Here is a 21,649-nt window from a genome sequence, read left to right on the forward strand (position 1 = left end):
CCTGACAAACGAGCCAGCCATTCCGTGAGATCAGAGTCTTCGTGGTATAGGCTAGAACTGATGGCGGCATTCAAGAGAATCCGGAAGGTCTAACCTTGTCTGTGGTATTCTGAGTAGGATTCAATGATTGAATGACTGTGACGTGCTTCAAACTCCTGAGGGCGGGGCGTTAGTGACAGACGCAAAAGAATCACTGGATTCTATTCCGGCCTGATTGAGAACCGACAGATGGATAGCCGTGCCGTGACAGGGTGCGTTGAACATTTCCACTGAGAGGATGGGAGGTAGCCACTGACAACGGTGAAACCCTTGCTTAAGCTTGCCATGGAAAGGAGTAAGAAGGATTGGATGAAGATAGTAGGAAAGCAGAGAGACGGAAGGGAAGGCATCTTCATACGCTTATCTGAAGTTCCTACCAATGAATTACATAAGTATCTCTATCTTTATCTTTATGTTTTATGCGTTTATCACCATACCCATTTGAGTTTGCCTGACTGAGATTTACAAGGTGACCATAGCTTGCTTCATACCAACAATCTCTGTGGGATCGACCCTTACTCGCGTAAGGTTTATTACTTGGACGACCCAGTACACTTGCTGGTTAGTTGTGCGAAGTTGTGTTTATGCCATGGTATTGAACACCAAGTTTTTGGTTTCATCACCGGGGATTATTTGAGTTGTGAAAAGTAGTGATCACAATTTCGTGCACCAAGTTTTTGGCGCCGTTGCCGGGGATTGTTGAGTTTGGACAACTGACGGTTCATCTTGTTGCTTAGATTAGGTATTTTTTTTTTGGAATTCTTGAAGATGAATTCTAGTGTTTCAAGATGATTTGTTGAAGTCTGGCTGGCTGTGAAGCCATGTCTAATTTCATTGGACCGAGGTTTCAACTTATCATCACAAGAGCTTGTTGATTTCTATCAATCTTGCTATTGGAGCAGTGATCTGCTAAGGCTTGGCTGGCCATTGGCCATGTCTAGTGTTTTGGACCGAAGCTTTCTTTGAAAGCTTGGCTGGCTGTGAAGCCATGTCTAATTCCTGGACTGGAGTCTTAGACTAGCATTGCACTGATTCCTGGAATTCTCATTAAAAATTTTGATACCTTTTTCCACTTTATTTTCGAAAAAGCACAAAAAAATTTTACAAAATCATAAAATCCAAAAAATTTCTTGTTTGAGTCTAGTGTCTCATTTTAAGTTTGGTGTCAATTGCATGCATTCATTCATGTGTCTTAAGGATCTTCAAGTAATTCTTGATGATTTCTTACTCTGATCTTTGAATTCTTTTGACTTGAGTGTTTATGTGTCTCATATGCATTCTCATTAGTGTCAGTAGTATACAAACTGCTAAGTTTGGTGTCTTGCATGCATTGTTCTTTTGATTTCAGTTGCATTTTGATTATTTCTTATTATTAAAAATCCAAAAATATTTTTAATTTGTGTCTTTTCAAGTCAACAATACAGAGAATTGAAGATTCAGAACATACAGCAGAGGAATTGCACAGAAAAAGCTGGGCGTTCAAAACGCCCAGTGAAGGACAAACTGGCATTTAAACGCCAGCCAGGGTACCTGGTTGGGCGTTTAACGCCCAAAAGGGTAGTATTTTGGGCGTTAAACGCCAGAATGTGCACCATTCTTGGCGTTTAACGCCAGGATGGCACAAGAGGGAAGATTCTGTTTTCAATGCAATTTTTTTCAGGTTTTCAAAGTTTTTCAAAATCAAATCTTTTTCAAATCATATCTTTTCAATCAAATCTTTTTCAAAATCAATTTCTTTCCTTTTTCAAAGATACTTCCTATCAATTAATGATTTGATTCAACATTTCAAGCATGTTGCCTTTTCTGTTGAGGAAGGTTTAATGTTTGAATCATATCTTTTCTTGATAGCCAAGTCATTAATTTTTAAAATCAAATCTTTTTAAAAATGTTTTTCAAATCATATCTTCTCAATCACATTTTTTTAAACTAATCATATCTTCTTAACCACATCTTTTTCAAAATAGTTTTCAATCAAATCTTTTTGATTTCTAATTTCAAAATCTTTTTCAAAAATCACTTGATTTCTTTTCCACTCTTGGTTTTCGAAAATCAATTAAGTGTTTTTCAAAATGTTTTCAAAATCTTTTACTTAATTTTCAAAAATTACTTCCCTTCTTCTCACATCCTTCTAATTATGGACTAACACTATTCCTTAATGCAAAATTCGAACTTCATCTTCTTTGATAAGTTCGAATTTTCTACTTCTGCCTTCCATTTTCTTTTCCTCTGACACCTCAAGGAATCTCTATACTGTGACATAGAGGATTCCATATTTCCTTGTTCTCTTCTCTTTCTTATGAGCAGGAGCAGAGACAAAAGCATTCTTGTTGAGGCTGACCCTGAACCTGAAAGGACCTTGAAGCGAAAGCTAAGAGAAGCTAAGGCACAACTCTCTGTGAAGGACCTGACCGAATTCTTCAAAGAAGAAGAACTCATGGCAGCCGAAAACAACAACAATGCTAACAATGCAAGGAAGGTGCTGGGTGACTTTACTGCACCTACTCCCGACTTCTATGGGAGAAGCATCTCTATCCCTGCCATTGGAGCAAACAACTTTGAGCTTAAGCCTCAATTAGTTTCTCTAATGCAACAGAATTGCAAGTTCCATGGACTTCCATTGGAAGATCCTCATCAGTTCTTAGCTGAATTCTTGCAAATCTGTGACACTGTCAAGACTAATGGGGTTGACCTTGAGGTCTACAGACTTATGCTATTCCCTTTTGCTGTAAGAGACAGAGCTAGGACATGGTTGGACTCTCAACCTAAAGAAAGCCTGGAGTCTTGGGAAAAGCTAGTCAATGCCTTCTTGGCAAAATTCTTTCACCTCAAAAATTGAGTAAGCTTAGAGTGGAAGTCCAAACCTTCAGACAGAAGGAAGGAGAATCCCTCTATGAAGCTTGGGAAAGATACAAACAATTAATCAGAAAGTGTCCATCTGATATGCTTTCTGAATGGAGCATCATAGGTATTTTCTATGATGGTCTCTCTGAACTATCCAAAATGTCTTTGGATAGCTCTGCTGGAGGCTCTCTTCATCTAAAAAAGACGCCTACAGAAGCTCAAGAGCTGATTGAAATGGTTGCAAATAACCAATTCATGTACACTTCTGAAAGGAATCCTGTGAACAATGGGACTAGTCAGAAGAAAGGAGTTCTTGAGATTGACACTCTGAATGCCATATTGGCTCAGAACAAAATATTGACTCAACAAGTCAATATGATTTCTCAAAGTCTGTCTGGAATGCAAAATGCACCAAGCAGTACTAAGGAAGCTTCATCTGAGGAAGAAGCTTATGATCCTGAGAACCCTTCAATGGAAGAGGTGAATTACATGGGAGAACCCTATGGAAACACCTATAATCCTTCATGGAGAAATCATCCAAATTTTTCATGGAAGGATCAACAGAGACCTCAACAAGGTTTCAACAACAATAATGGTGGAAGAAACAGGTTTAGCAATAGCAAACCTTTTCCATTATCTTCTCAGCAACAGACAGATAGTTCTAAGCAGAATAACTCTGACTTAGCAACCATGGTCTCTGATCTAATCAAAACCACTCAAAGTTTCATGACTGAAACAAGGTCCTCCATTAGAAACTTGGAGGCACAAGTGGGTCAGCTGAGCAAGAAAATTACTGAACTCCCTCCTAGTACTCTCCCAAGCAATACAGAAGAAAATCCAAAAGGAGAGTGCAAAGCCATCAACATGGCCGAATTTTGGGAGGAAGAAGAGGCAGTGAACGCCACTGAGGAAGACCTCAATGGACGTCCACTGACCTCCAATGAGTTCCCCAATGAGGAACCATGGGAATCTGAGGCTCAAAATGAGACCATAGAGATTCCATTGAACTTACTTCTACCATTCATGAGCTCTGATGAGTATTCTTCCTCTGAAGAGGATGAGTATGTCACTGAAGAGCAAGTTGCTAAATACCTTGGAGCAATCATGAAGCTGAATGACAAGTTATTTGGAAATGAGACTTGGGAGGATGAACCCCCTTTGCTCACCAAAGAACTGGATGACTTGTCTAGGCAGAAACTGCCTCAAAAGAGACAGGACCCTGGGAAGTTTTCAATACCTTGTACCATAGGCACCATGACCTTCAAGAAGGCCTTGTGTGACTTAGGGTCAAGTGTAAACCTCATGCCTCTCTCTGTAATGGAGAAGCTAGGGATCTTTGAGGTGCAAGCTGCAAAAATCTCACTAGAGATGGCAGACAACTCAAGAAAACAAGCCTATGGACTTGTAGAGGATGTTTTGGTAAAAGTTGAAGACCATTACATCCCTATTGATTTCATAGTCCTAGAGACTGGGAAGTGCATGGATGAATCCATCATCCTTGGCAGACCCTTCCTAGCCACAGCAAAGGCTGTGATTGATGTTGATAGAGGAAAGTTGATCATTCAAGTGAATGAAGAATCCTTGGTGTTTAAGGCTCAAGGATATCCCTCTATCATCATGGAGAGGAAGCATGAAGAGCTTCCCTCAATACAGAGCCAAACAGAGCCCCCACAGTCAAACTCTAAGTTTGGTGTTGGGAGGCCACAACCAACTTCTAAGTTTGGTGTTGAACCCCCACATTCAAACTCTAAGTTTGGTGTTGGGAGGTTCCAACATAGCTCTGAGCATTTCTGAGGCTCCATGAGAGTCCTCTGTCAAGCTAATGACATTAAAGAAGCGCTTGTTGGGAGGCAACCCAATGTTTTATAATTAACTATTTTCTTTTGTTATTTTATGTTTTTTGTAGGTTGATGATCATGAGAAGTCACAAAATCAATGAAAAAAGCAAAAACAGAATGAAAAATAGAAAGAAAAATAGCACACCCTGGAGGAAGAACCTGCTGGCGTTTAAACGCCAGTCAGGCTAGCAGATGGGCGTTTAACGCCCAGTCTGGCACCATTCTGGGCGTTTAACGCCAGAAAGGGGCACCAGACTGGCGTTAAACGCCAGAAAAGGGCAAAAAGCTGGCGTTAAACGCCAGAAATGGGCACCAGCCCGGCGTTTAACGCCAGAAATGGTTAAAAACGCAATTTTGCTTGCCATTTGGTGCAGGGATGACTTTTCCTTGACACCTCAGGATCTGTGGACCCCACAGGATCCCCACCTACCCCACCACTCTCTCTCTTCTTCCCCCACTCACCAATCACCTCAACACCTCTTCCCCAAACACCCTTCACCTATCAAATCCCATCTTTCTCTTCACCACTCACATCCATCCTTCATAAAACCCCACCTACCCCACCATTCAAATTCAAACCACTTCCCCACCCAAACCCACCCTCACTTGGCCGAAAATCACCCTTCCCCTCTCCTATATAAACCCATCTTCACTCCTTCATTTTCACACAACCTAAACACCACTTCTTCCCCTTTTTGGCCGAACCACAAAGCCATTCCCTTTCCCTTCATTTCTTCTTCTTCTACTCTCTTCTTTCTTCTTTTGCTCGAGGACGAGCAACAATTTTAAGTTTGGTGTGGTAAAAGCATTGCTTTTTATTTTTCCATAACCATTTATGGCATCCAAGGCCGGAGAAACCTCTAGAAAGAGGAAAGGGAAGGCAAAAGCTTCCACCTCCGAGTCATGGGAGATGGAGAGATTCATCTCAAGGGTGCATCAAGACCACTTCTATGAAGTTGTGGCCTTGAAGAAGGTGATCCCCGAGGTCCCTTTTTCACTCAAAAAGAGTGAATATCCGGAGATCCGACATGAGATCCGAAGAAGAGGTTGGGAAGTTCTTACCAACCCCATTCAACAAGTCGGAATCTTAATGGTTCAAGAGTTCTATGCCAATGCATGGATCACCAAGAACCATGATCAAAGTATGAACCCGGATCCAAAGAATTATCTTACTATGGTTCGGGGGAAATACTTGGATTTTAGTCCGGAAAGTGTAAGGTTGGCATTCAATTTGCCCATGATGCAAGGAGATGAACATCCTTACACTAGAAGGGTCAACTTTGATCAAAGGTTGGACCAAGTCCTCACAGTCATATGTGAAGAGGGCGCCCAATGGAAGAGAGATTCAAGAGGGAAGCCGGTTCAATTGAGAAGGCATGACCTCAAGCCCGTAGCTAGAGGATGGTTGGAGTTTATCCAACGCTCAATCATTCCCACTAGCAACCGGTCCGAAGTTACCATAGACCGGGCTATCATGATTCATAGCATCATGATTGAAGAAGAAATAGAAGTTCATGAGGTTATAGCTCAAGAACTCTATAAGGTGGCGGACAAGTCCTCTACCTTGGCAAGGTTAGCCTTTCCTTATCTCATTTGTCACCTCTGTTATTCAGTTGGAGTTGACATAGAGGGAGACATCCCCATTGATGAGGACAAGCCCATCACTAAGAAGAGGATGGAGCACACAAGAGACCCCACTCATCATGAGATCCCTGAGATTCCTCAAGGGATGCACTTTCCTCCACAAAACTATTGGGAGCAACTAAACACCTCCCTAGGAGAATTGAGTTCCAACATGGGACAACTAAGGGTGGAGCACTAAGAACACTCTGTCCTCCTCCATGAAATTAGAGAAGATCAAAGAATCATGAGAGAGGAGCAACAAAGACAAGGAAGATACATTGAGGAGCTCAAGCACTCCATAGGGTCTTCAAGAGGAAGAACAAGCCGCCATCACTAAGGTGGACCCGTTCTTTAATTTCCTTGTTCTTTATTTTTCTGTTTTTTCGAAAATTATGCTTATGTTTATCTATGTTTGTGTCTTGTGATCATTAGTGTCTTAGTGTCTATGCCTTAAAGTTATGAATGTCCTATGAATCCATCACCTTTCTTGAATAAAAAAAAATTGTTCTTAATTGAAAAAGATAAGAATTGCATGAATTTTGAATTTTATAACAGTTTAATTATTTTGATGTGGTGGCAATGCTTTTGTTTTCTGAATGTATGCTTAAACAGTGCATATGTCTTTTGAATTTGTGGTTCATGAATGTTGGCTCTTGAAAGAATGATGAAAAAGGAGACATGTTACTGAGGATCTGAAAAATCATAAAAATGATTCTTGAAGCAAGAAAAAGCAGTGAATACAAAAAAAAAGGGGAGAAAATTTTGAAAAAAAAAAGGGAGAAAAGAAAACGAAAAAAAAAGAGAAAAAGAGAAATAAAGTTGTGATCCAAGGCAAAAAGAGTGTGCTTAAGAACCCTGGACACCTCTAGTTGGGGACTCTAGCAAAGCTGAGTCACAATCTGAAAAGGTTCACCCAATTATGTGTCTGTGGCATGTATGTATCCGGTGGTAATACTGGAAGACAGAGTGCTTTGGGCCACGGCCAAGACTCAATAAGTAGCTATGTTCAAGAATCATCATACTTAACTAGGAGAATCAATAACACTATCTGGATTCTGAGTTCCTAAAGAAGCCAATCATTCTGAATTTCAAAGGATAGAGTGAGATGCCAAAACTATTCAGAGGCAAAAAGCTAAAAGCCCCGCTCATCTAATTAATACTGATCTTCATAGATGTTTTTGGAATTCATTGCATATTCTCTTCTTTTTATCTCATTTGATTTTCAGTTGCTTGAGGACAAGCAACAATTTAAGTTTGGTGTTGTGATGAGCGGATAATTTGTACGCTTTTTGGCATTGTTTTTAGTATGTTTTTGGTATGATCTAGTTAGTTTTTAGTATATTTTTATTAGTTTCTAGTTAAAATTCACTTTTCTGGACTTTACTATGAGTTTGTGTGTTTTTCTGTGATTTCAGGTATTTTCTGGCTGAAATTGAGGGACCTGAGCAAAAATCTGATTCAGAGACCAAAAAGGACTGCAGATGCTGTTGGATTCTGACCTCCCTGCACTCGAAGCGGATTTTCTGGAGCTACAGAAGCCCAATTGACGTGCTCTCAACAGGCGTTGGAAAGTAGACATCCTGGGCTTTCCAGCAATATATGATAGTCCATACTTTGCCCAAGATTTGATGGCCCAAACCGGCGTACAAAGTCACCCTTAGGAATTCCAGCGTTAAACGCCGGAACTGGCACAAAAGTGGGAGTTAAACGCCCAAACTGGCATAAAAGCTGGCGTTTAACTCCAAGAAGAGTCTGTACACGAAAATGCTTCATTGCTCAACCCAAGCACACACCAAGTGGGCCCGGAAGTGGATTTTTATGTCTTTTACTCATCTCTATACACCCTAGGCTACTAGTTTTCTATAAGTATGACCTTTTACTATTGTATTTAGAATCTTTGGACATCTAGTTCTTAGATCATTGGGAGGCTGGCCATTCGGCCATGCCTAGACCTTGTTCTTATGTATTTTCAACGGTGGAGTTTCTACACACCATAGATTAAGGTGTGGAGCTCTGCTGTACCTCGAGTAATAATGCAATTACTATTGTTCTTCTATTCAATTCCGCTTGTTCTTGTTCTAAGATATCACTTGTTCTTCAACTTGATGAATGTGATGACCCGTGACACTCATCATCATTCTCACCTATGAACGTGTGACTGACAACCACCTCCGTTCTACCTTCGATTGGGTGAATATCTCTTGGATTCCTGATACACGATGCATGGTTGATCGTCTGACAACCGAGTGCTCGCCTGACAAACGAGCCAGCCATTCCGTGAGATCAGAGTCTTCGTGGTATAGGCTAGAACTGATGGCGGCATTCAAGAGAATCCGGAAGGTCTAACCTTATCTGTGGTATTCTGAGTAGGATTCAATGATTGAATGACTGTGACGTGCTTCAAACTCCTGAGGGCGGGGCGTTAGTGACAGACGCAAAAGAATCACTGGATTCTATTCCGGCCTGATTGAGAACCGACAGATGGATAGCCGTGCCGTGACAGGGTGCGTTGAACATTTCCACTGAGAGGATGGGAGGTAGCCACTGACAACGGTGAAACCCTTGCTTAAGCTTGCCATGGAAAGGAGTAAGAAGGATTGGATGAAGACAGTAGGAAAGCAGAGAGACGGAAGGGAAGGCATCTTCATACGCTTATCTGAAGTTCCTACCAATGAATTACATAAGTATCTCTATCTTTATCTTTATGTTTTATGCGTTTATCACCATACCCATTTGAGTTTGCCTGACTGAGATTTACAAGGTGACCATAGCTTGCTTCATACCAACAATCTCTGTGGGATCGACCCTTACTCGCGTAAGGTTTATTACTTGGACGACCCAGTACACTTGCTGGTTAGTTGTGCGAAGTTGTGTTTATGCCATGGTATTGAACACCAAGTTTTTGGTTTCATCACCGGGGATTATTTGAGTTGTGAAAAGTAGTGATCACAATTTCGTGCACCACCTCCTAATGACTGGGTTGCCTCCCAGCAAGCGCTTCTTTACTATCTTTAGCTGGACCTTTACTGAGAATCACTCAAGTCTCAGTTTTGAGCATTCCTGCTCAAAATTGCCTTCAAGATAATGCTTGATTCTCTGTCCATTAACAATGAACTTTTTGTCAGAATCAATATCCTGAAGCTCAACATATCCATATGGTGACACTCCTGTAATCACATACGGACCCCTCCACCGGGATTTAGGTTTTCCTGGAAACAGTCTGAGCCTAGAGTTGAAGAGCAGAACTTTTTGTCCTGGCTCAAAGACTCTGGTTGACAACTTCTTGTCATGCCATTTCTTTGCCTTTTCCTTATAAATTTTTGCATTTTCAAAGGCATTGAGTCTGAACTCCTCTAGCTCATTTAGCTGGAGTAATCTTTTTTCACCAGCTAACTGAGCATCCATGTTTAGGAATCTGGTTGCCCAGTAGGCTTTATGTTCCAGTTCCACGGGCAGATGACAGGCCTTCCCATACACCAGTTGGTATGGAGAGGTTCCTATAGGAGTCTTGAATGCTGTTCTGTATGCCCACAGAGCATCATCCAAGCTCTTTGCCCAATCCTTTCTTCGGGCTATCACAGTCCGTTCCAGGATTCTTTTTAGCTCTCTGTTAGAGACCTCAGCTTGCCCATTTGTCTGTGGATGATACGGAGTTGCCACTTTGTGGCTAATTCCATATCTAACCATAGCAGAGTATAGCTGTCTATTGCAGAAATGAGTGCCCCCGTCACTGATTAGTACTCTGGGAACACCAAACCTGCTGAAGATGTGTTTCTGGAGGAATTTTAGCACGGTCTTGGTATCATTATTGGGTGTAGCAATTGCTTCTACCCACTTAGATACATAGTCCACTGCCACCAGAATGTAAGTGTTTGAGTATGATGGTGGGAATGGCCCCATGAAGTCAATGCCCCATACATCAAACAATTCTATCTCTAATATCCCTTGTTGAGGCATGGCATATCCGTGAGGCAGGTTACCAGCTCTTTGGCAACTGTCACAGTTACGCACAAACTCTCGGGAATCTTTATAGAGAGTAGGCCAGTAGAAGCCACATTGGAGGACTTTAGTGGCTGTTCGCTCACTTCCAAAATGTCCTCCATACTGTGATCCATGGCAGTGCCATAGGATCCTTTGTGCTTCTTCTCTGGGTACACATCTGCGGATCATTCCGTCTGCACATCTCTTAAAGAGATATGGTTCATCCCAGAGGTAGTACTTGGCATCTGAAATTAATTTCTTTCTTTGCACTCTGCTGTACTCCTGGGGTATGAACCTCACAGCTTTATAGTTTGCAATATCTGCAAACCATGGAGCTTCCTGAATGGCAAAGAGTTGCTCATCTGGGAAGGTCTCAGAGATCTCAGTAGAAGGGAGGGACGCCCCAGCTACTGGTTCTATTCGGGACAGATGATCCGCTACTTGGTTCTCTGTCCCTTTTCTGTCTCTTATTTCTATATCAAACTCTTGCAGAAGCAACACCCATCTTATAAGTCTGGGTTTTGAATCTTGCTTTGTGAGTAAGTATTTAAGAGCAGCATGGTCAGTGTACACAACCACTTTGGATCCCACTAGATAGGATCTAAACTTGTCAATGGCATAGACCACTGCAAGTAACTCTTTTCTGTGGTTGTGTAATTCTTCTGTGCGTCATTTAGAACACGGCTGGCATAATAAATGACGTGCAGAAGCTTGTTATGCCTCTGTCCCAACACTGCACCAATGGCATGGTCACTGGCATCACACATTAGTTCAAATGGCAATGTCCAATCTGGTGCAGAGATGACTGGTGCTGTGACCAGCTTAGCTTTCAGGGTCTCAAATGCCTGCAGACACTGTGTGTCAAACACAAATGGAGTGTCAGCAGCTAGTAGGTTACTCAAAGGTTTTGCAATTTTCGAAAAATCCTTTATAAACCTTCTGTAGAATCCTGCATGCCCAGAAAGCTTCTGATTGCCTTAACATTGGCAGGTGGTGGTAATTTTTCAATTACCTCTACCTTTGCCTTATCCACCTCTATTCCCTTGCCTGAAATTTTGTGCCCAAGGACAATTCCTTCAGTCACCATAAAGTGACATTTCTCCCAGTTTAAAACCAGGTTAGTCTCTTGGCATCTTTTCAGGACAAGTGCTAGGTGATTAAGACAGGAGCTGAATGAGTCTCCATATACTGAGAAGTCATCCATGAAGACCTCCAGAAATTTCTCTACCATATCTGAGAAGATAGAGAGCATGCACCTCTGAAAGGTTGCAGGTGCATTGCACAGACCAAAAGGCATCCTCCTGTAGGCAAACACGCCAGAAGGACAAGTAAATGCTGTTTTCTCCTGGTCCTGAGGATCTACTGCAATTTGGTTGTAGCCTGAATAGCCATCCAAAAAGCAGTAATAATTATGACCAGCTAGTCTTTCTAGCATTTGGTCTATGAATGGTAAAGGAAAATGATCCTTTCTGGTGGCTGTATTGAGCCTTCTGTAGTCAATACACATACGCCACCATGTGACTGTTCTTGTAGGAACCAGTTCATTTTTTTCATTATGAACCACTGTCATGCCTCCCTTTTTGGGGACAACTTGGACAGGGCTCACCCAGGGGCTATCAGAGATAGGATAAATAATCCCAGCCTCTAGTAATTTAGTGACCTCTTTCTGCACCACCTCCTTCATGGCTGGATTTAGCCTCCTTTGTGGTTGAACCACTGGTTTGGCATTATCCTCCAACAGGATCTTGTGCATGCATCTAGCTGGGCTAATGCCCTTAAGATCACTTATGGACCATCCAAGAGCTGTCTTGTGTGTCCTTAGCACTTGAATCAGTGCTTCCTCTTCTTGTGGATTTAAAGCAGAGCTTATAATCACTGGAAAAGTGTCACCCTCTCCCAGAAATGCATACTTCAGGGATGGTGGTAGTGGTTTGAGTTCAGGTTTGGGAGGCTTATCCTCCTCCTGAGAAATTTTCGGAAATTCCTTTGTTTCCACTGATTCTTCTTGATCAGGTTGAGCATCTTTGAAGATGTCCTCAAGCTCTGATTCTAGGCTTTCAGTCATATTGATCTCGTCTACCAGAGAGTCAATAATGTCAGCGCCCATGCAGTCATTTGGTGTGTCTGGATGCTGCATAGCTTTTACAGCATTCAACTTGAACTCATCCTCATTGACTCTCAGGGTTACTTCCTCTCTCTGTACATCAATGAGAGTTCGTCCAGTTGCTAGGAAAGGTCTTCCTAGAATGAGAGTTGCACTCTTGTGCTCCTCCATTTCCAGCACCACAAAGTCAGTTGGAAAGGCGAATGGCCCAACCTTGACAATCATATCCTCTATTATGCCTGATGGATATTTAATGGAGCCATCAGCAAGTTGGAGGCATATTCGGGTTGGTTTGACTTCTCCAGTCAACCCAAGCTTTCTGATAGTGGATGCAGGTATTAGATTGATGCTTGCTCCAAGATCACATAAGGCTGTCTTGGTGCAGGCACCTTCTAATGTGCATGGTATCATAAAGCTTCCTGGATCCTGAAGCTTTTCTGGTAAGCTTTTCAGAATGTCTGCACTGCATTCTTCAGTGAGAAACACTTTTTCAGTTTCTCTCCAATCCTTCTGGTGCACGAAATTGTGATCACTACTTTTCACAACTCAAATAATCCCCGGTGATGAAACTAAAAACTTGGTCTTCAATACCATGGCATAAACACAACTTCGCACAACTAACCAGCAAGTGTACTGGGTCATCCAAGTAATAAACCTTACGCGAGTAAGGGTCGATCCCACAGAGATTGTTGGTATGAAGCAAGCTATGGTCACCTTGTAAATCTCAGTCAGGCAAACTCAAATGGGTACGGTGATAAACGCATAAAACATAAAGATAAAGATAGAGATACTTATGTAATTCATTGGTAGGAACTTCAGATAAGCGTATGAAGATGCCTTCCCTTCCGTCTCTCTGCTTTCCTACTGTCTTCATCCAATCCTTCTTACTCCTTTCCATGGCAAGCTTAAGCAAGGGTTTCACCGTTGTCAGTGGCTACCTCCCATCCTCTCAGTGGAAATGTTCAACGCACCCTGTCACGGCACGGCTATCCATCTGTCGGTTCTCAATCAGGCCGGAATAGAATCCAGTGATTCTTTTGCGTCTGTCACTAACGCCCCGCCCTCAGGAGTTTGAAGCACGTCACAGTCATTCAATCATTGAATCCTACTCAAAATACCACAGACAAGGTTAGACCTTCCGGATTCTCTTGAATGCCGCCATCAGTTCTAGCCTATACCACGAAGACTCTGATCTCATGGAATGGCTGGCCCGTTTGTCAGGCGAGCACTCGGTTGTCAGGCGATCAACCATGCATCGTGTATCAGGAATCCAAGAGATATTCACCCAATCGAAGGTAGAACGGAGGTGGTTGTCAGTCACACGTTCATAGGTGAGAATGATGATGAGTGTCACGGGTCATCACATTCATCAAGTTGAAGAACAAGTGATATCTTAGAACAAGAACAAGCGGAATTGAATAGAGGAACAATAGTAATTGTATTAATACTCGAGGTACAGCAGAGCTCCACACCTTAATCTATGGTGTGTAGAAACTCCACCGTTGAAAATACATAAGTACAGGGTCTAGGCATGGCCGAATGGCCAGCCTCCCAATGATCTAAGATAGCATAAAAATGAAGATAGCTACCCAGATATGATCTAAGAACTAGATGTCCAAAGATTCAAAGATACAATAGTAAAAGGTCCTACTTATAGAAAACTAGTAGCCTAGGGTGTACAGAGATGAGTAAAAGACATAAAAATCCACTTCCGGGCCCACTTGGTGTGTGCTTGGGCTGAGCAATAAAGCATTTTCGTGTAGAGACTCTTCTTGGAGTTAAACGCCAGCTTTTATGCCAGTTTGGGCGTTTAACTCCCACTTTTGTGCCAGTTCCGGCGTTTAACGCTGGAATTCCTAAGGGTGACTTTGTACGCCGGTTTGGGCCATCAAATCTTGGGCAAAGTATAGACTATCATATATTGCTGGAAAGCCCAGGATGTCTACTTTCCAACGCCGTTGAGAGCGCGCCAATTGGGCTTCTGTAACTCCAAAAAATCCGCTTCGAGTGCAAGGAGGTCAGAATCCAACAGCATCTGCAGTCCTTTTTGGTCTCTGAATCAGATTTTTGCTCAGGTCCCTCAATTTCAGCCAGAAAATACCTGAAATCACAGAAAAACACATAAACTCATAGTAAAGCCCAGAAAAGTGAATTTTAACTAAAAACTAATAAAAATATACTAAAAACTAACTAGATCATACCAAAAACATACTAAAAATAATGCCAAAAAGCGTACAAATTATCCGCTCATCACAACACCAAACTTAAATTGTTGCTTGTCCTCAAGCAACTGTAGATCAAATAAGATAAAAAGAAGAGAATATGCAATGAATTCCAAAAACATCTATGAAGATCAGTATTAATTAGATGAGCGGGGCTTTTAGCTTTTTGCCTCTGAATAGTTTTGGCATCTCACTCTATCCTTTGAAATTCAGAATGATTGGCTTCTTTAGGAACTTAGAATCCAGATAGTGTTATTGATTCTCATAGTAAAGTATGATGATTCTTGAACATAGCTACTTATTGAGTCTTGGCTGTGGCCCAAAGCACTCTGTCTTCCAGTATTACCACCGGATACATACATGCCACAGACACATAATTGGGTGAACCTTTTCAGATTGTGACTCAGCTTTGCTAGAGTCCCCAATTAGAGGTGTCTAGGGTTCTTAAGCACACTCTTTTTGCCTTGGATCACAACTTTATTTCTTTCTTTTTCTCCTCCTTTTTTCTTTTTTTTCGAAATTTTCTCTTTTTTTTTCATTGTTTTTTCTTGCTTCAAGAATCATTTTAATGATTTTTCAGATCCTCAGTAACATGTCTCCTTTTTCATCATTCTTTCAAGAGCCAACATTCATGAACCACAAATTCAAAAGACATATGCACTGTTTAAGCATACATTCAGAAAACAAAAACATTGCCACCACATCAAAATAATTAAACTGTTATAAAATTCAAAATTCATGCAATTCTTTTTCTTTTTCAATTAAGCACGTTTTTTTTTTTCAAGAAAGGTGATGGATTCATAGGACATTCATAACTTTAAGGCATAGACACTAAGACACTAATGATCACAAGACACAAACATAGATAAACATAAGCACTAAAATTCGAAAAACAGGAAAATAAAGAACAAGAAAATTAAGGAACGGGTCCACCTTAGTGATGGCGGCTCTTTCTTCCTCTTGAAGATCCTATGGAGTGCTTGAGCTCCTCAATGTCTCTTCCTTGCCTTTGTTGCTCCTCTCTCATGATTCTTTGATCTTCTCTAATTTCATGGAGGATGATGGAGTGTTCTTGGTGCTCCACCCTTAGTTGTCCCATGTTGGAACTCAATTCTCCTAGGGAGGTGTTTAGTTGCTCCCAATAGTTTTGTGGAGGAAAGTGCATCCCTTGAGGAATCTCAGGGATCTCATGATGAGTGGGGTCTCTTGTGTGCTCCATCCTCTTCTTAGTGATGGGCTTGTCCTCATCAATAGGAATATCTCCCTCTATGTCAACTCCAACTGAATAAGAGAGGTGACAAATGAGATGAGGAAAGGCTAACCTTGCCAAGGTAGAGGACTTGTCCGCCACCTTATAGAGTTCTTGAGCTATAACCTCATGAACTTCTATTTCTTCTTCAATCATGATGCTATGAATCATGATAGCCCGGTCTATGGTAACTTCGGACCAGTTGCTAGTGGGAATGATTGAGCGTTGGATAAACTCCAACCATCCTCTAGCTACGGGCTTGAGGTCATGCCTTCTCAATTGAACCGGCTTCCCTCTTGAATCTCTCTTCCATTGGGCGCCCTCTTCACATATGACTGTGAGGACTTGGTCCAACCTTTGATCAAAGTTGACCCTTCTAGTGTAAGGATGTTCATCTCCTTGCATCATGGGCAAATTGAATGCCAACCTTACACTTTCCGGACTAAAATCCAAGTATTTCCCCCGAACCATAGTAAGCCAATTCTTTGGATCCGGGTTCACACTGTGATCATGATTCTTGGTGGTCCATGCATTGGCATAGAACTCTTGAACCATTAAGATTCCGACTTGTTGAATGGGGTTGGTAAGAACTTCCCAACCTCTTCTTCGGATCTCATGTCGGATCTCCGGATATTCACTCTTTTGAGTGAAAAAGGAACCTCGGGGATCACCTTCTTCAAGGCCACAACTTCATAGAAGTGGTCTTGATGCACCCTTGAGATGAATCTTTCCATATCTCATGACTCGGAGGTGGAAGCTTTTGCCTTCCTTTTCCTCTTTCTAGAGGTTTCTCCGGCCTTGGATGCCATAAATGGTTATGGAAAAACAAAAAGCAATGCTTTTACCACACTAAACTTAAAATTGTTGCTCGTCCTCGAGCAAAAGAAGAAAGAAGAGAGTAGAAGAAGAAATGAAGGGAAAGGGAATGGCTTTGTGGTTCGGCCAAAAAGGGGAAGAAGTGGTGTTTAGGTTGTGTGAAAATGAAGGAGTGAAGATGGGTTTATATAGGAGAGGGAAGGGTGATTTTCGGCCAAGTGAGGGTGGGTTTGGGTGGGGAAGTGGTTTGAATTTGAATGGTGGGGTAGGTGGGGTTTTATGAAGGATGGATGTGAGTGGTGAAGAGAAAGATGGGATTTGATAGGTGAAGGGTGTTTGGGGAAGAGGTGTTGAGGTGATTGGTGAGTGGGGGAAGAAGAGAGAGAGTGGTGGGGTAGGTGGGGATCCTATGGGGTCCACAGATCCTGAGGTGTCAAGGAAAAGTCATCCCTGCACCAAATGGCAAGCAAAATTGCGTTTTTAGCCATTTCTGGCGTTAAACGCCGGGCTGGTGCCCATTTCTGGCGTTTAACACCAGCTTCTTGCCCTTTTCTGGAGTTTAACGCCAGTCTGGTGCCCCTTTCTGGCGTTAAACGCCCAGAATGGTGCCAGACTGGGCGTTAAACGCCCATCTGCTAGCCTGACTAGCGTTTAAACGCCAGCAGGTTCTGCCTCCAGGGTGTGCTGTTTTTCTTTCTGTTTTTCATTCTGTTTTTGCTTTTTTCATTGATTTTGTGACTTCTCATGATCATCAACCTACAAAAAACATAAAATAACAAAAGAAAATAGTTAATTATAAAACATTGGGTTGCCTCCCAACAAGCGCTTCTTTAATGTCATTAGCTTGACAGAGGACTCTCATGGAGCCTCAGATATGCTCAGAGCTATGTTGGAACCTCCCAACACCAAACTTAGAGTTTGAATGTGGGGGTTCAACACCAAACTTAGAAGTTGGTTGTGGCCTCCCAACACCAAACTTAGAGTTTGACTGTGGGGGCTCTGTTTGGCTCTGTTTTGAGGGAAGCTCTTCATGCTTCCTCTCCATGATGATAGAGGGATATCCTTGAGTCTTAAACACCAAGGATTCTTCATTCACTTGAATGATCAACTCTCCTCTATCAACATCAATCACAGCCTTTGCTGTGGCTAGGAAGGGTCTGCCAAGGATGATAGATTCATCCATGCACTTCCCAGTCTCTAGGATTATGAAATCAGTAGGGATGTAATGGTCTTCAACTTTTACCAAAACATCCTCTACAAGTCCATAGGCTTGTTTTCTTGAGTTGTCTGCCATCTCTAGTGAGATTTTTGCAGCTTGCACCTCAAAGATCCCTAGCTTCTCCATTACAGAGAGAGGCATGAGGTTTACACTTGACCCTAAGTCACACAAGGCCTTCTTGAAGGTCATGGTGCCTATGGTACAAGGTATTGAAAACTTCCCAGGGTCCTGTCTCTTTTGAGGCAGTTTCTGCCTAGACAAGTCATCGAGTTCTTTGGTGAGCAAAGGGGGTTCATTCTCCCAAGTCTCATTTCCAAATAACTTGTCATTCAGCTTCATGATTGCTCCAAGGTATTTAGCAACTTGCTCTTCAGTGACATACTCATCCTCTTCAGAGGAAGAATACTCATCAGAGCTCATGAATGGCAGAAGTAAGTTCAATGGAATCTCTATGGTCTCATTTTGAGCCTCAGATTCCCATGGTTCCTCATTGGGGAACTCATTGGAGGCCAGTGGACGTCCATTGAGGTCTTCCTCAGTGGCGTTCACTGCCTCTTCTTCCTCCCAAAATTCGGCCATGTTGATGGCTTTGCACTCTCCTTTTGGATTTTCTTCTGTATTGCTTGGAAGAGTACTAGGAGGGAGTTCAGTAATTTTCTTGCTCAGCTGACCCACTTGTGCCTCCAAATTTCTAATGGAGGATCTTGTTTCAGTCATGAAACTTTGAGTGGTTTTGATCAGATCAGAGACCATGGTTGCTAAGTCAGAGGTATTCTGCTTAGAACTCTCTGTCTGTTGCTGAGAAGATGATGGAAAAGGCTTGCTATTGCTAAACCTGTTTCTTCCACCATTATTGTTGTTGAAACCTTGTTGAGGTCTCTGTTGATCCTTCCATGAAAAATTTGGATGATTTCTCCATGAAGGATTATAGGTGTTTCCATAGGGTTCTCCCATGTAATTCACCTCTTCCATTGAAGGGTTCTCAGGATCATAAGCTTCTTCCTCAGATGAAGCTTCCTTAGTACTGCTTGGTGCATTTTGCATTCCAGACAGACTTTGAGAAATCATATTGACTTGTTGAGTCAATATTTTGTTCTGAGCCAATATGGCATTCAGGGTGTCAATCTCAAGAACTCCTTTCTTCTGACTAGTCCCATTGTTCACAGGATTCCTTTCAGAAGTGTACATGAATTGGTTATTTGCAACCATTTCAATCAGCTCTTGAGCTTCTGTAGGCGTCTTTTTCAGATGAAGAGAGCCTCCAGCAGAGCTATCCAAAGACATTTTGGATAGTTCAGAGAGACCATCATAGAAAATACCTATGATGCTCCATTCAGAAAGCATATCAGATGGACACTTTCTGATTAATTGTTTGTATCTTTTCCAAGCTTCATAGAGGGATTCTCCTTCCTTCTGTCTGATGGTTTGGACTTCCACTCTAAGCTTACTCAATTTTTGAGGTGGAAAGAACTTTGCCAAGAAGGCATTGACTAGCTTTTCCCAAGAGTCCATGCTTTCTTTAGGTTGAGAGTCCAACCATGTCCTAGCTCTGTCTCTTACAGCAAAAGGGAATTGCATAAGTCTGTAGACCTCAGGGTCAACCCCATTAGTCTTGACAGTGTCACAGATTTGCAAGAATTCAGCCAAAAACTGATGAGGATCTTCCAATGGAAGTCCATGAAACTTGCAATTCTGTTGCATTAGAGAAACTAATTGAGGGTTAAGCTCAAAGTTGTTTGCTCCAATGGCAGGGATAGAGATGCTTCTCCCATAGAAGTCGGGAGTAGGTGCAGTAAAGTCACCCAGCACCTTCCTTGCATTGTTAGCATTGTTGTTGTTTTCGGCTGCCATGAGTTCTTCTTCTTTGAAGAATTCGGTTAGGTCCTCTACAGAGAATTGTGCCTTAGCTTATCTTAGCTTTCGCTTCAAGGTCCTTTCAGGTTCAGGGTCAGCCTCAACAAGAATGCTTTTGTCTCTGCTCCTGCTCATAAGAAAGAGAAGAGAACAAGGAAATATGGAATCCTCTATGTCACAGTATAGAGATTCCTTGAGGTGTCAGAGGAAAAGAAAATGGAAGGCAGAAGTAGAAAATTCGAACTTGTCAAAGAAGATGGAGTTCGAATTTTGCATCAAGGAATAGTGTTAGTCCATAAATAGAAGGATGTGAGAAGAAGGGAAGCAATTTTCAAAAATTAAGTAAAAGATTTTGAAAACATTTTGAAAAACACTTAATTGATTTTCGAAAACCAAGAGTGGAAAAGAAATCAAGTGATTTTTGAAAAAGATTTTGAAATTAGAAATCAAAAAGATTTGATTGAAAACTATTTTGAAAAAGATGTGGTTAAGAAGATATGATTAGTTTTAAAAAAATGTGATTGAGAAGATATGATTTGAAAAACATTTTTAAAAAGATTTGATCTTAAAAATTAATGACTTGGCTATCAAGAAAAGATATGATTCAGACATTAAACCTCTCTCAACAGAAAAGGCAACATACTTGAAATGTTGGGTCAAATCATTAATTGATAGCAAGTATCTTTGAAAAAGGAAAGAAATTGATTTTGAAAAAGATTTGATTGAAAAGATATGATTTGAAAAAGATTTGATTTTGAAAAACTTTGAAAACCTGAAAAAAAAATTGCATTGAAAATAGAATCTTCCCTCTTGTGCCATCTTGGCGTTAAACGCCCAGAATGGTGCACATTCTGGCGTTTAACGCCCAAAACTATACCTTTTTGGGCGTTAAACGCCAGTCTGCCTTTCTTCACTGGGCGTTTTGAACGCCCAGCTTTTTCTGTGCAATTCCTCTGCTGTATGTTCTGAATCTTCAATTCTCTGTATTGTTGACTTGAAAAGACACAAATTAAAAATATTTTTGGATTTTTAATAATAAGGAATAATCAAAATGCAACTAAAATCAAAAGAACAATGCATGCAAGACACCAAACTTAGCAGTTTGTATACTACTGACACTAATGAGAATGCATATGAGACACATAAACACTCAAGTCAAAAGAATTCAAAGATCAGAGTAAGAAATCATCAAGAATTACTTGAAGATCCTTAAGACACATGAATGAATGTATGCAATTGACACCAAACTTAAAATGAAACACTAGACTCAAAAATATTTTTGGATTTTATGATTTTGTAAATTCTTTTGTGCTTTTTTTCGAAAATAAAGTGGAAAAAGGTATCAAAATTCTTAATGAGAATTCCAGGAATCATGCAATGTTAGTCTAAAGCTTCAGTCTAAAGGAATTAGACATGGTCAGCCAAGCTTCAGCAGAACATTGCATTCAAGAGCTAAATTGATGAAGATCAATCAGCTTTGGTGATGATAGGAACATCACCTTGAAATACTAGAATTCATTCTTAAGAACTCTGAAAAACAAAATACCTAATCTAAGCAACAAGATGAACCGTCAGTTGTCCAAACTCAACAATCCCCGGCAACGGCGCCAAAAACTTGGTGCTGTTGCCGGATTTTGGCACTAATGTTACCGGACCAAAAGCTTGCCGAATACTCGAACAATCCCCGGCAACGGCGCCAAAAACTTGGTGCACGAAATTGTGATCACTACTTTTCACAACTCAAATAATCCCCGGTGATGAAACCAAAAACTTGGTGTTCAATACCATGGCATAAACACAACTTCGCACAACTAACCAGCAAGTGTACTGGGTCGTCCAAGTAATAAACCTTACGCGAGTAAG

General features: G+C 41.4%; 1 non-coding gene across 1 annotated transcript; it reads right to left on the reverse strand.

The window, feature by feature from the left end:
* Window positions 1–2,877: 2,877 nt before the first annotated feature.
* On the reverse strand, window positions 2,878–2,985 carry LOC112718546 (small nucleolar RNA R71). Its single transcript, XR_003160881.1, has one exon. It is a non-coding gene; the product is annotated as a small nucleolar RNA R71 (small nucleolar RNA).
* Window positions 2,986–21,649: the final 18,664 nt, after the last annotated feature.

The sequence above is a fragment of the Arachis hypogaea genome, chromosome 10, assembly GCF_003086295.3.
Source record: "Arachis hypogaea cultivar Tifrunner chromosome 10, arahy.Tifrunner.gnm2.J5K5, whole genome shotgun sequence".
NCBI lineage: Eukaryota > Viridiplantae > Streptophyta > Magnoliopsida > Fabales > Fabaceae > Arachis > Arachis hypogaea.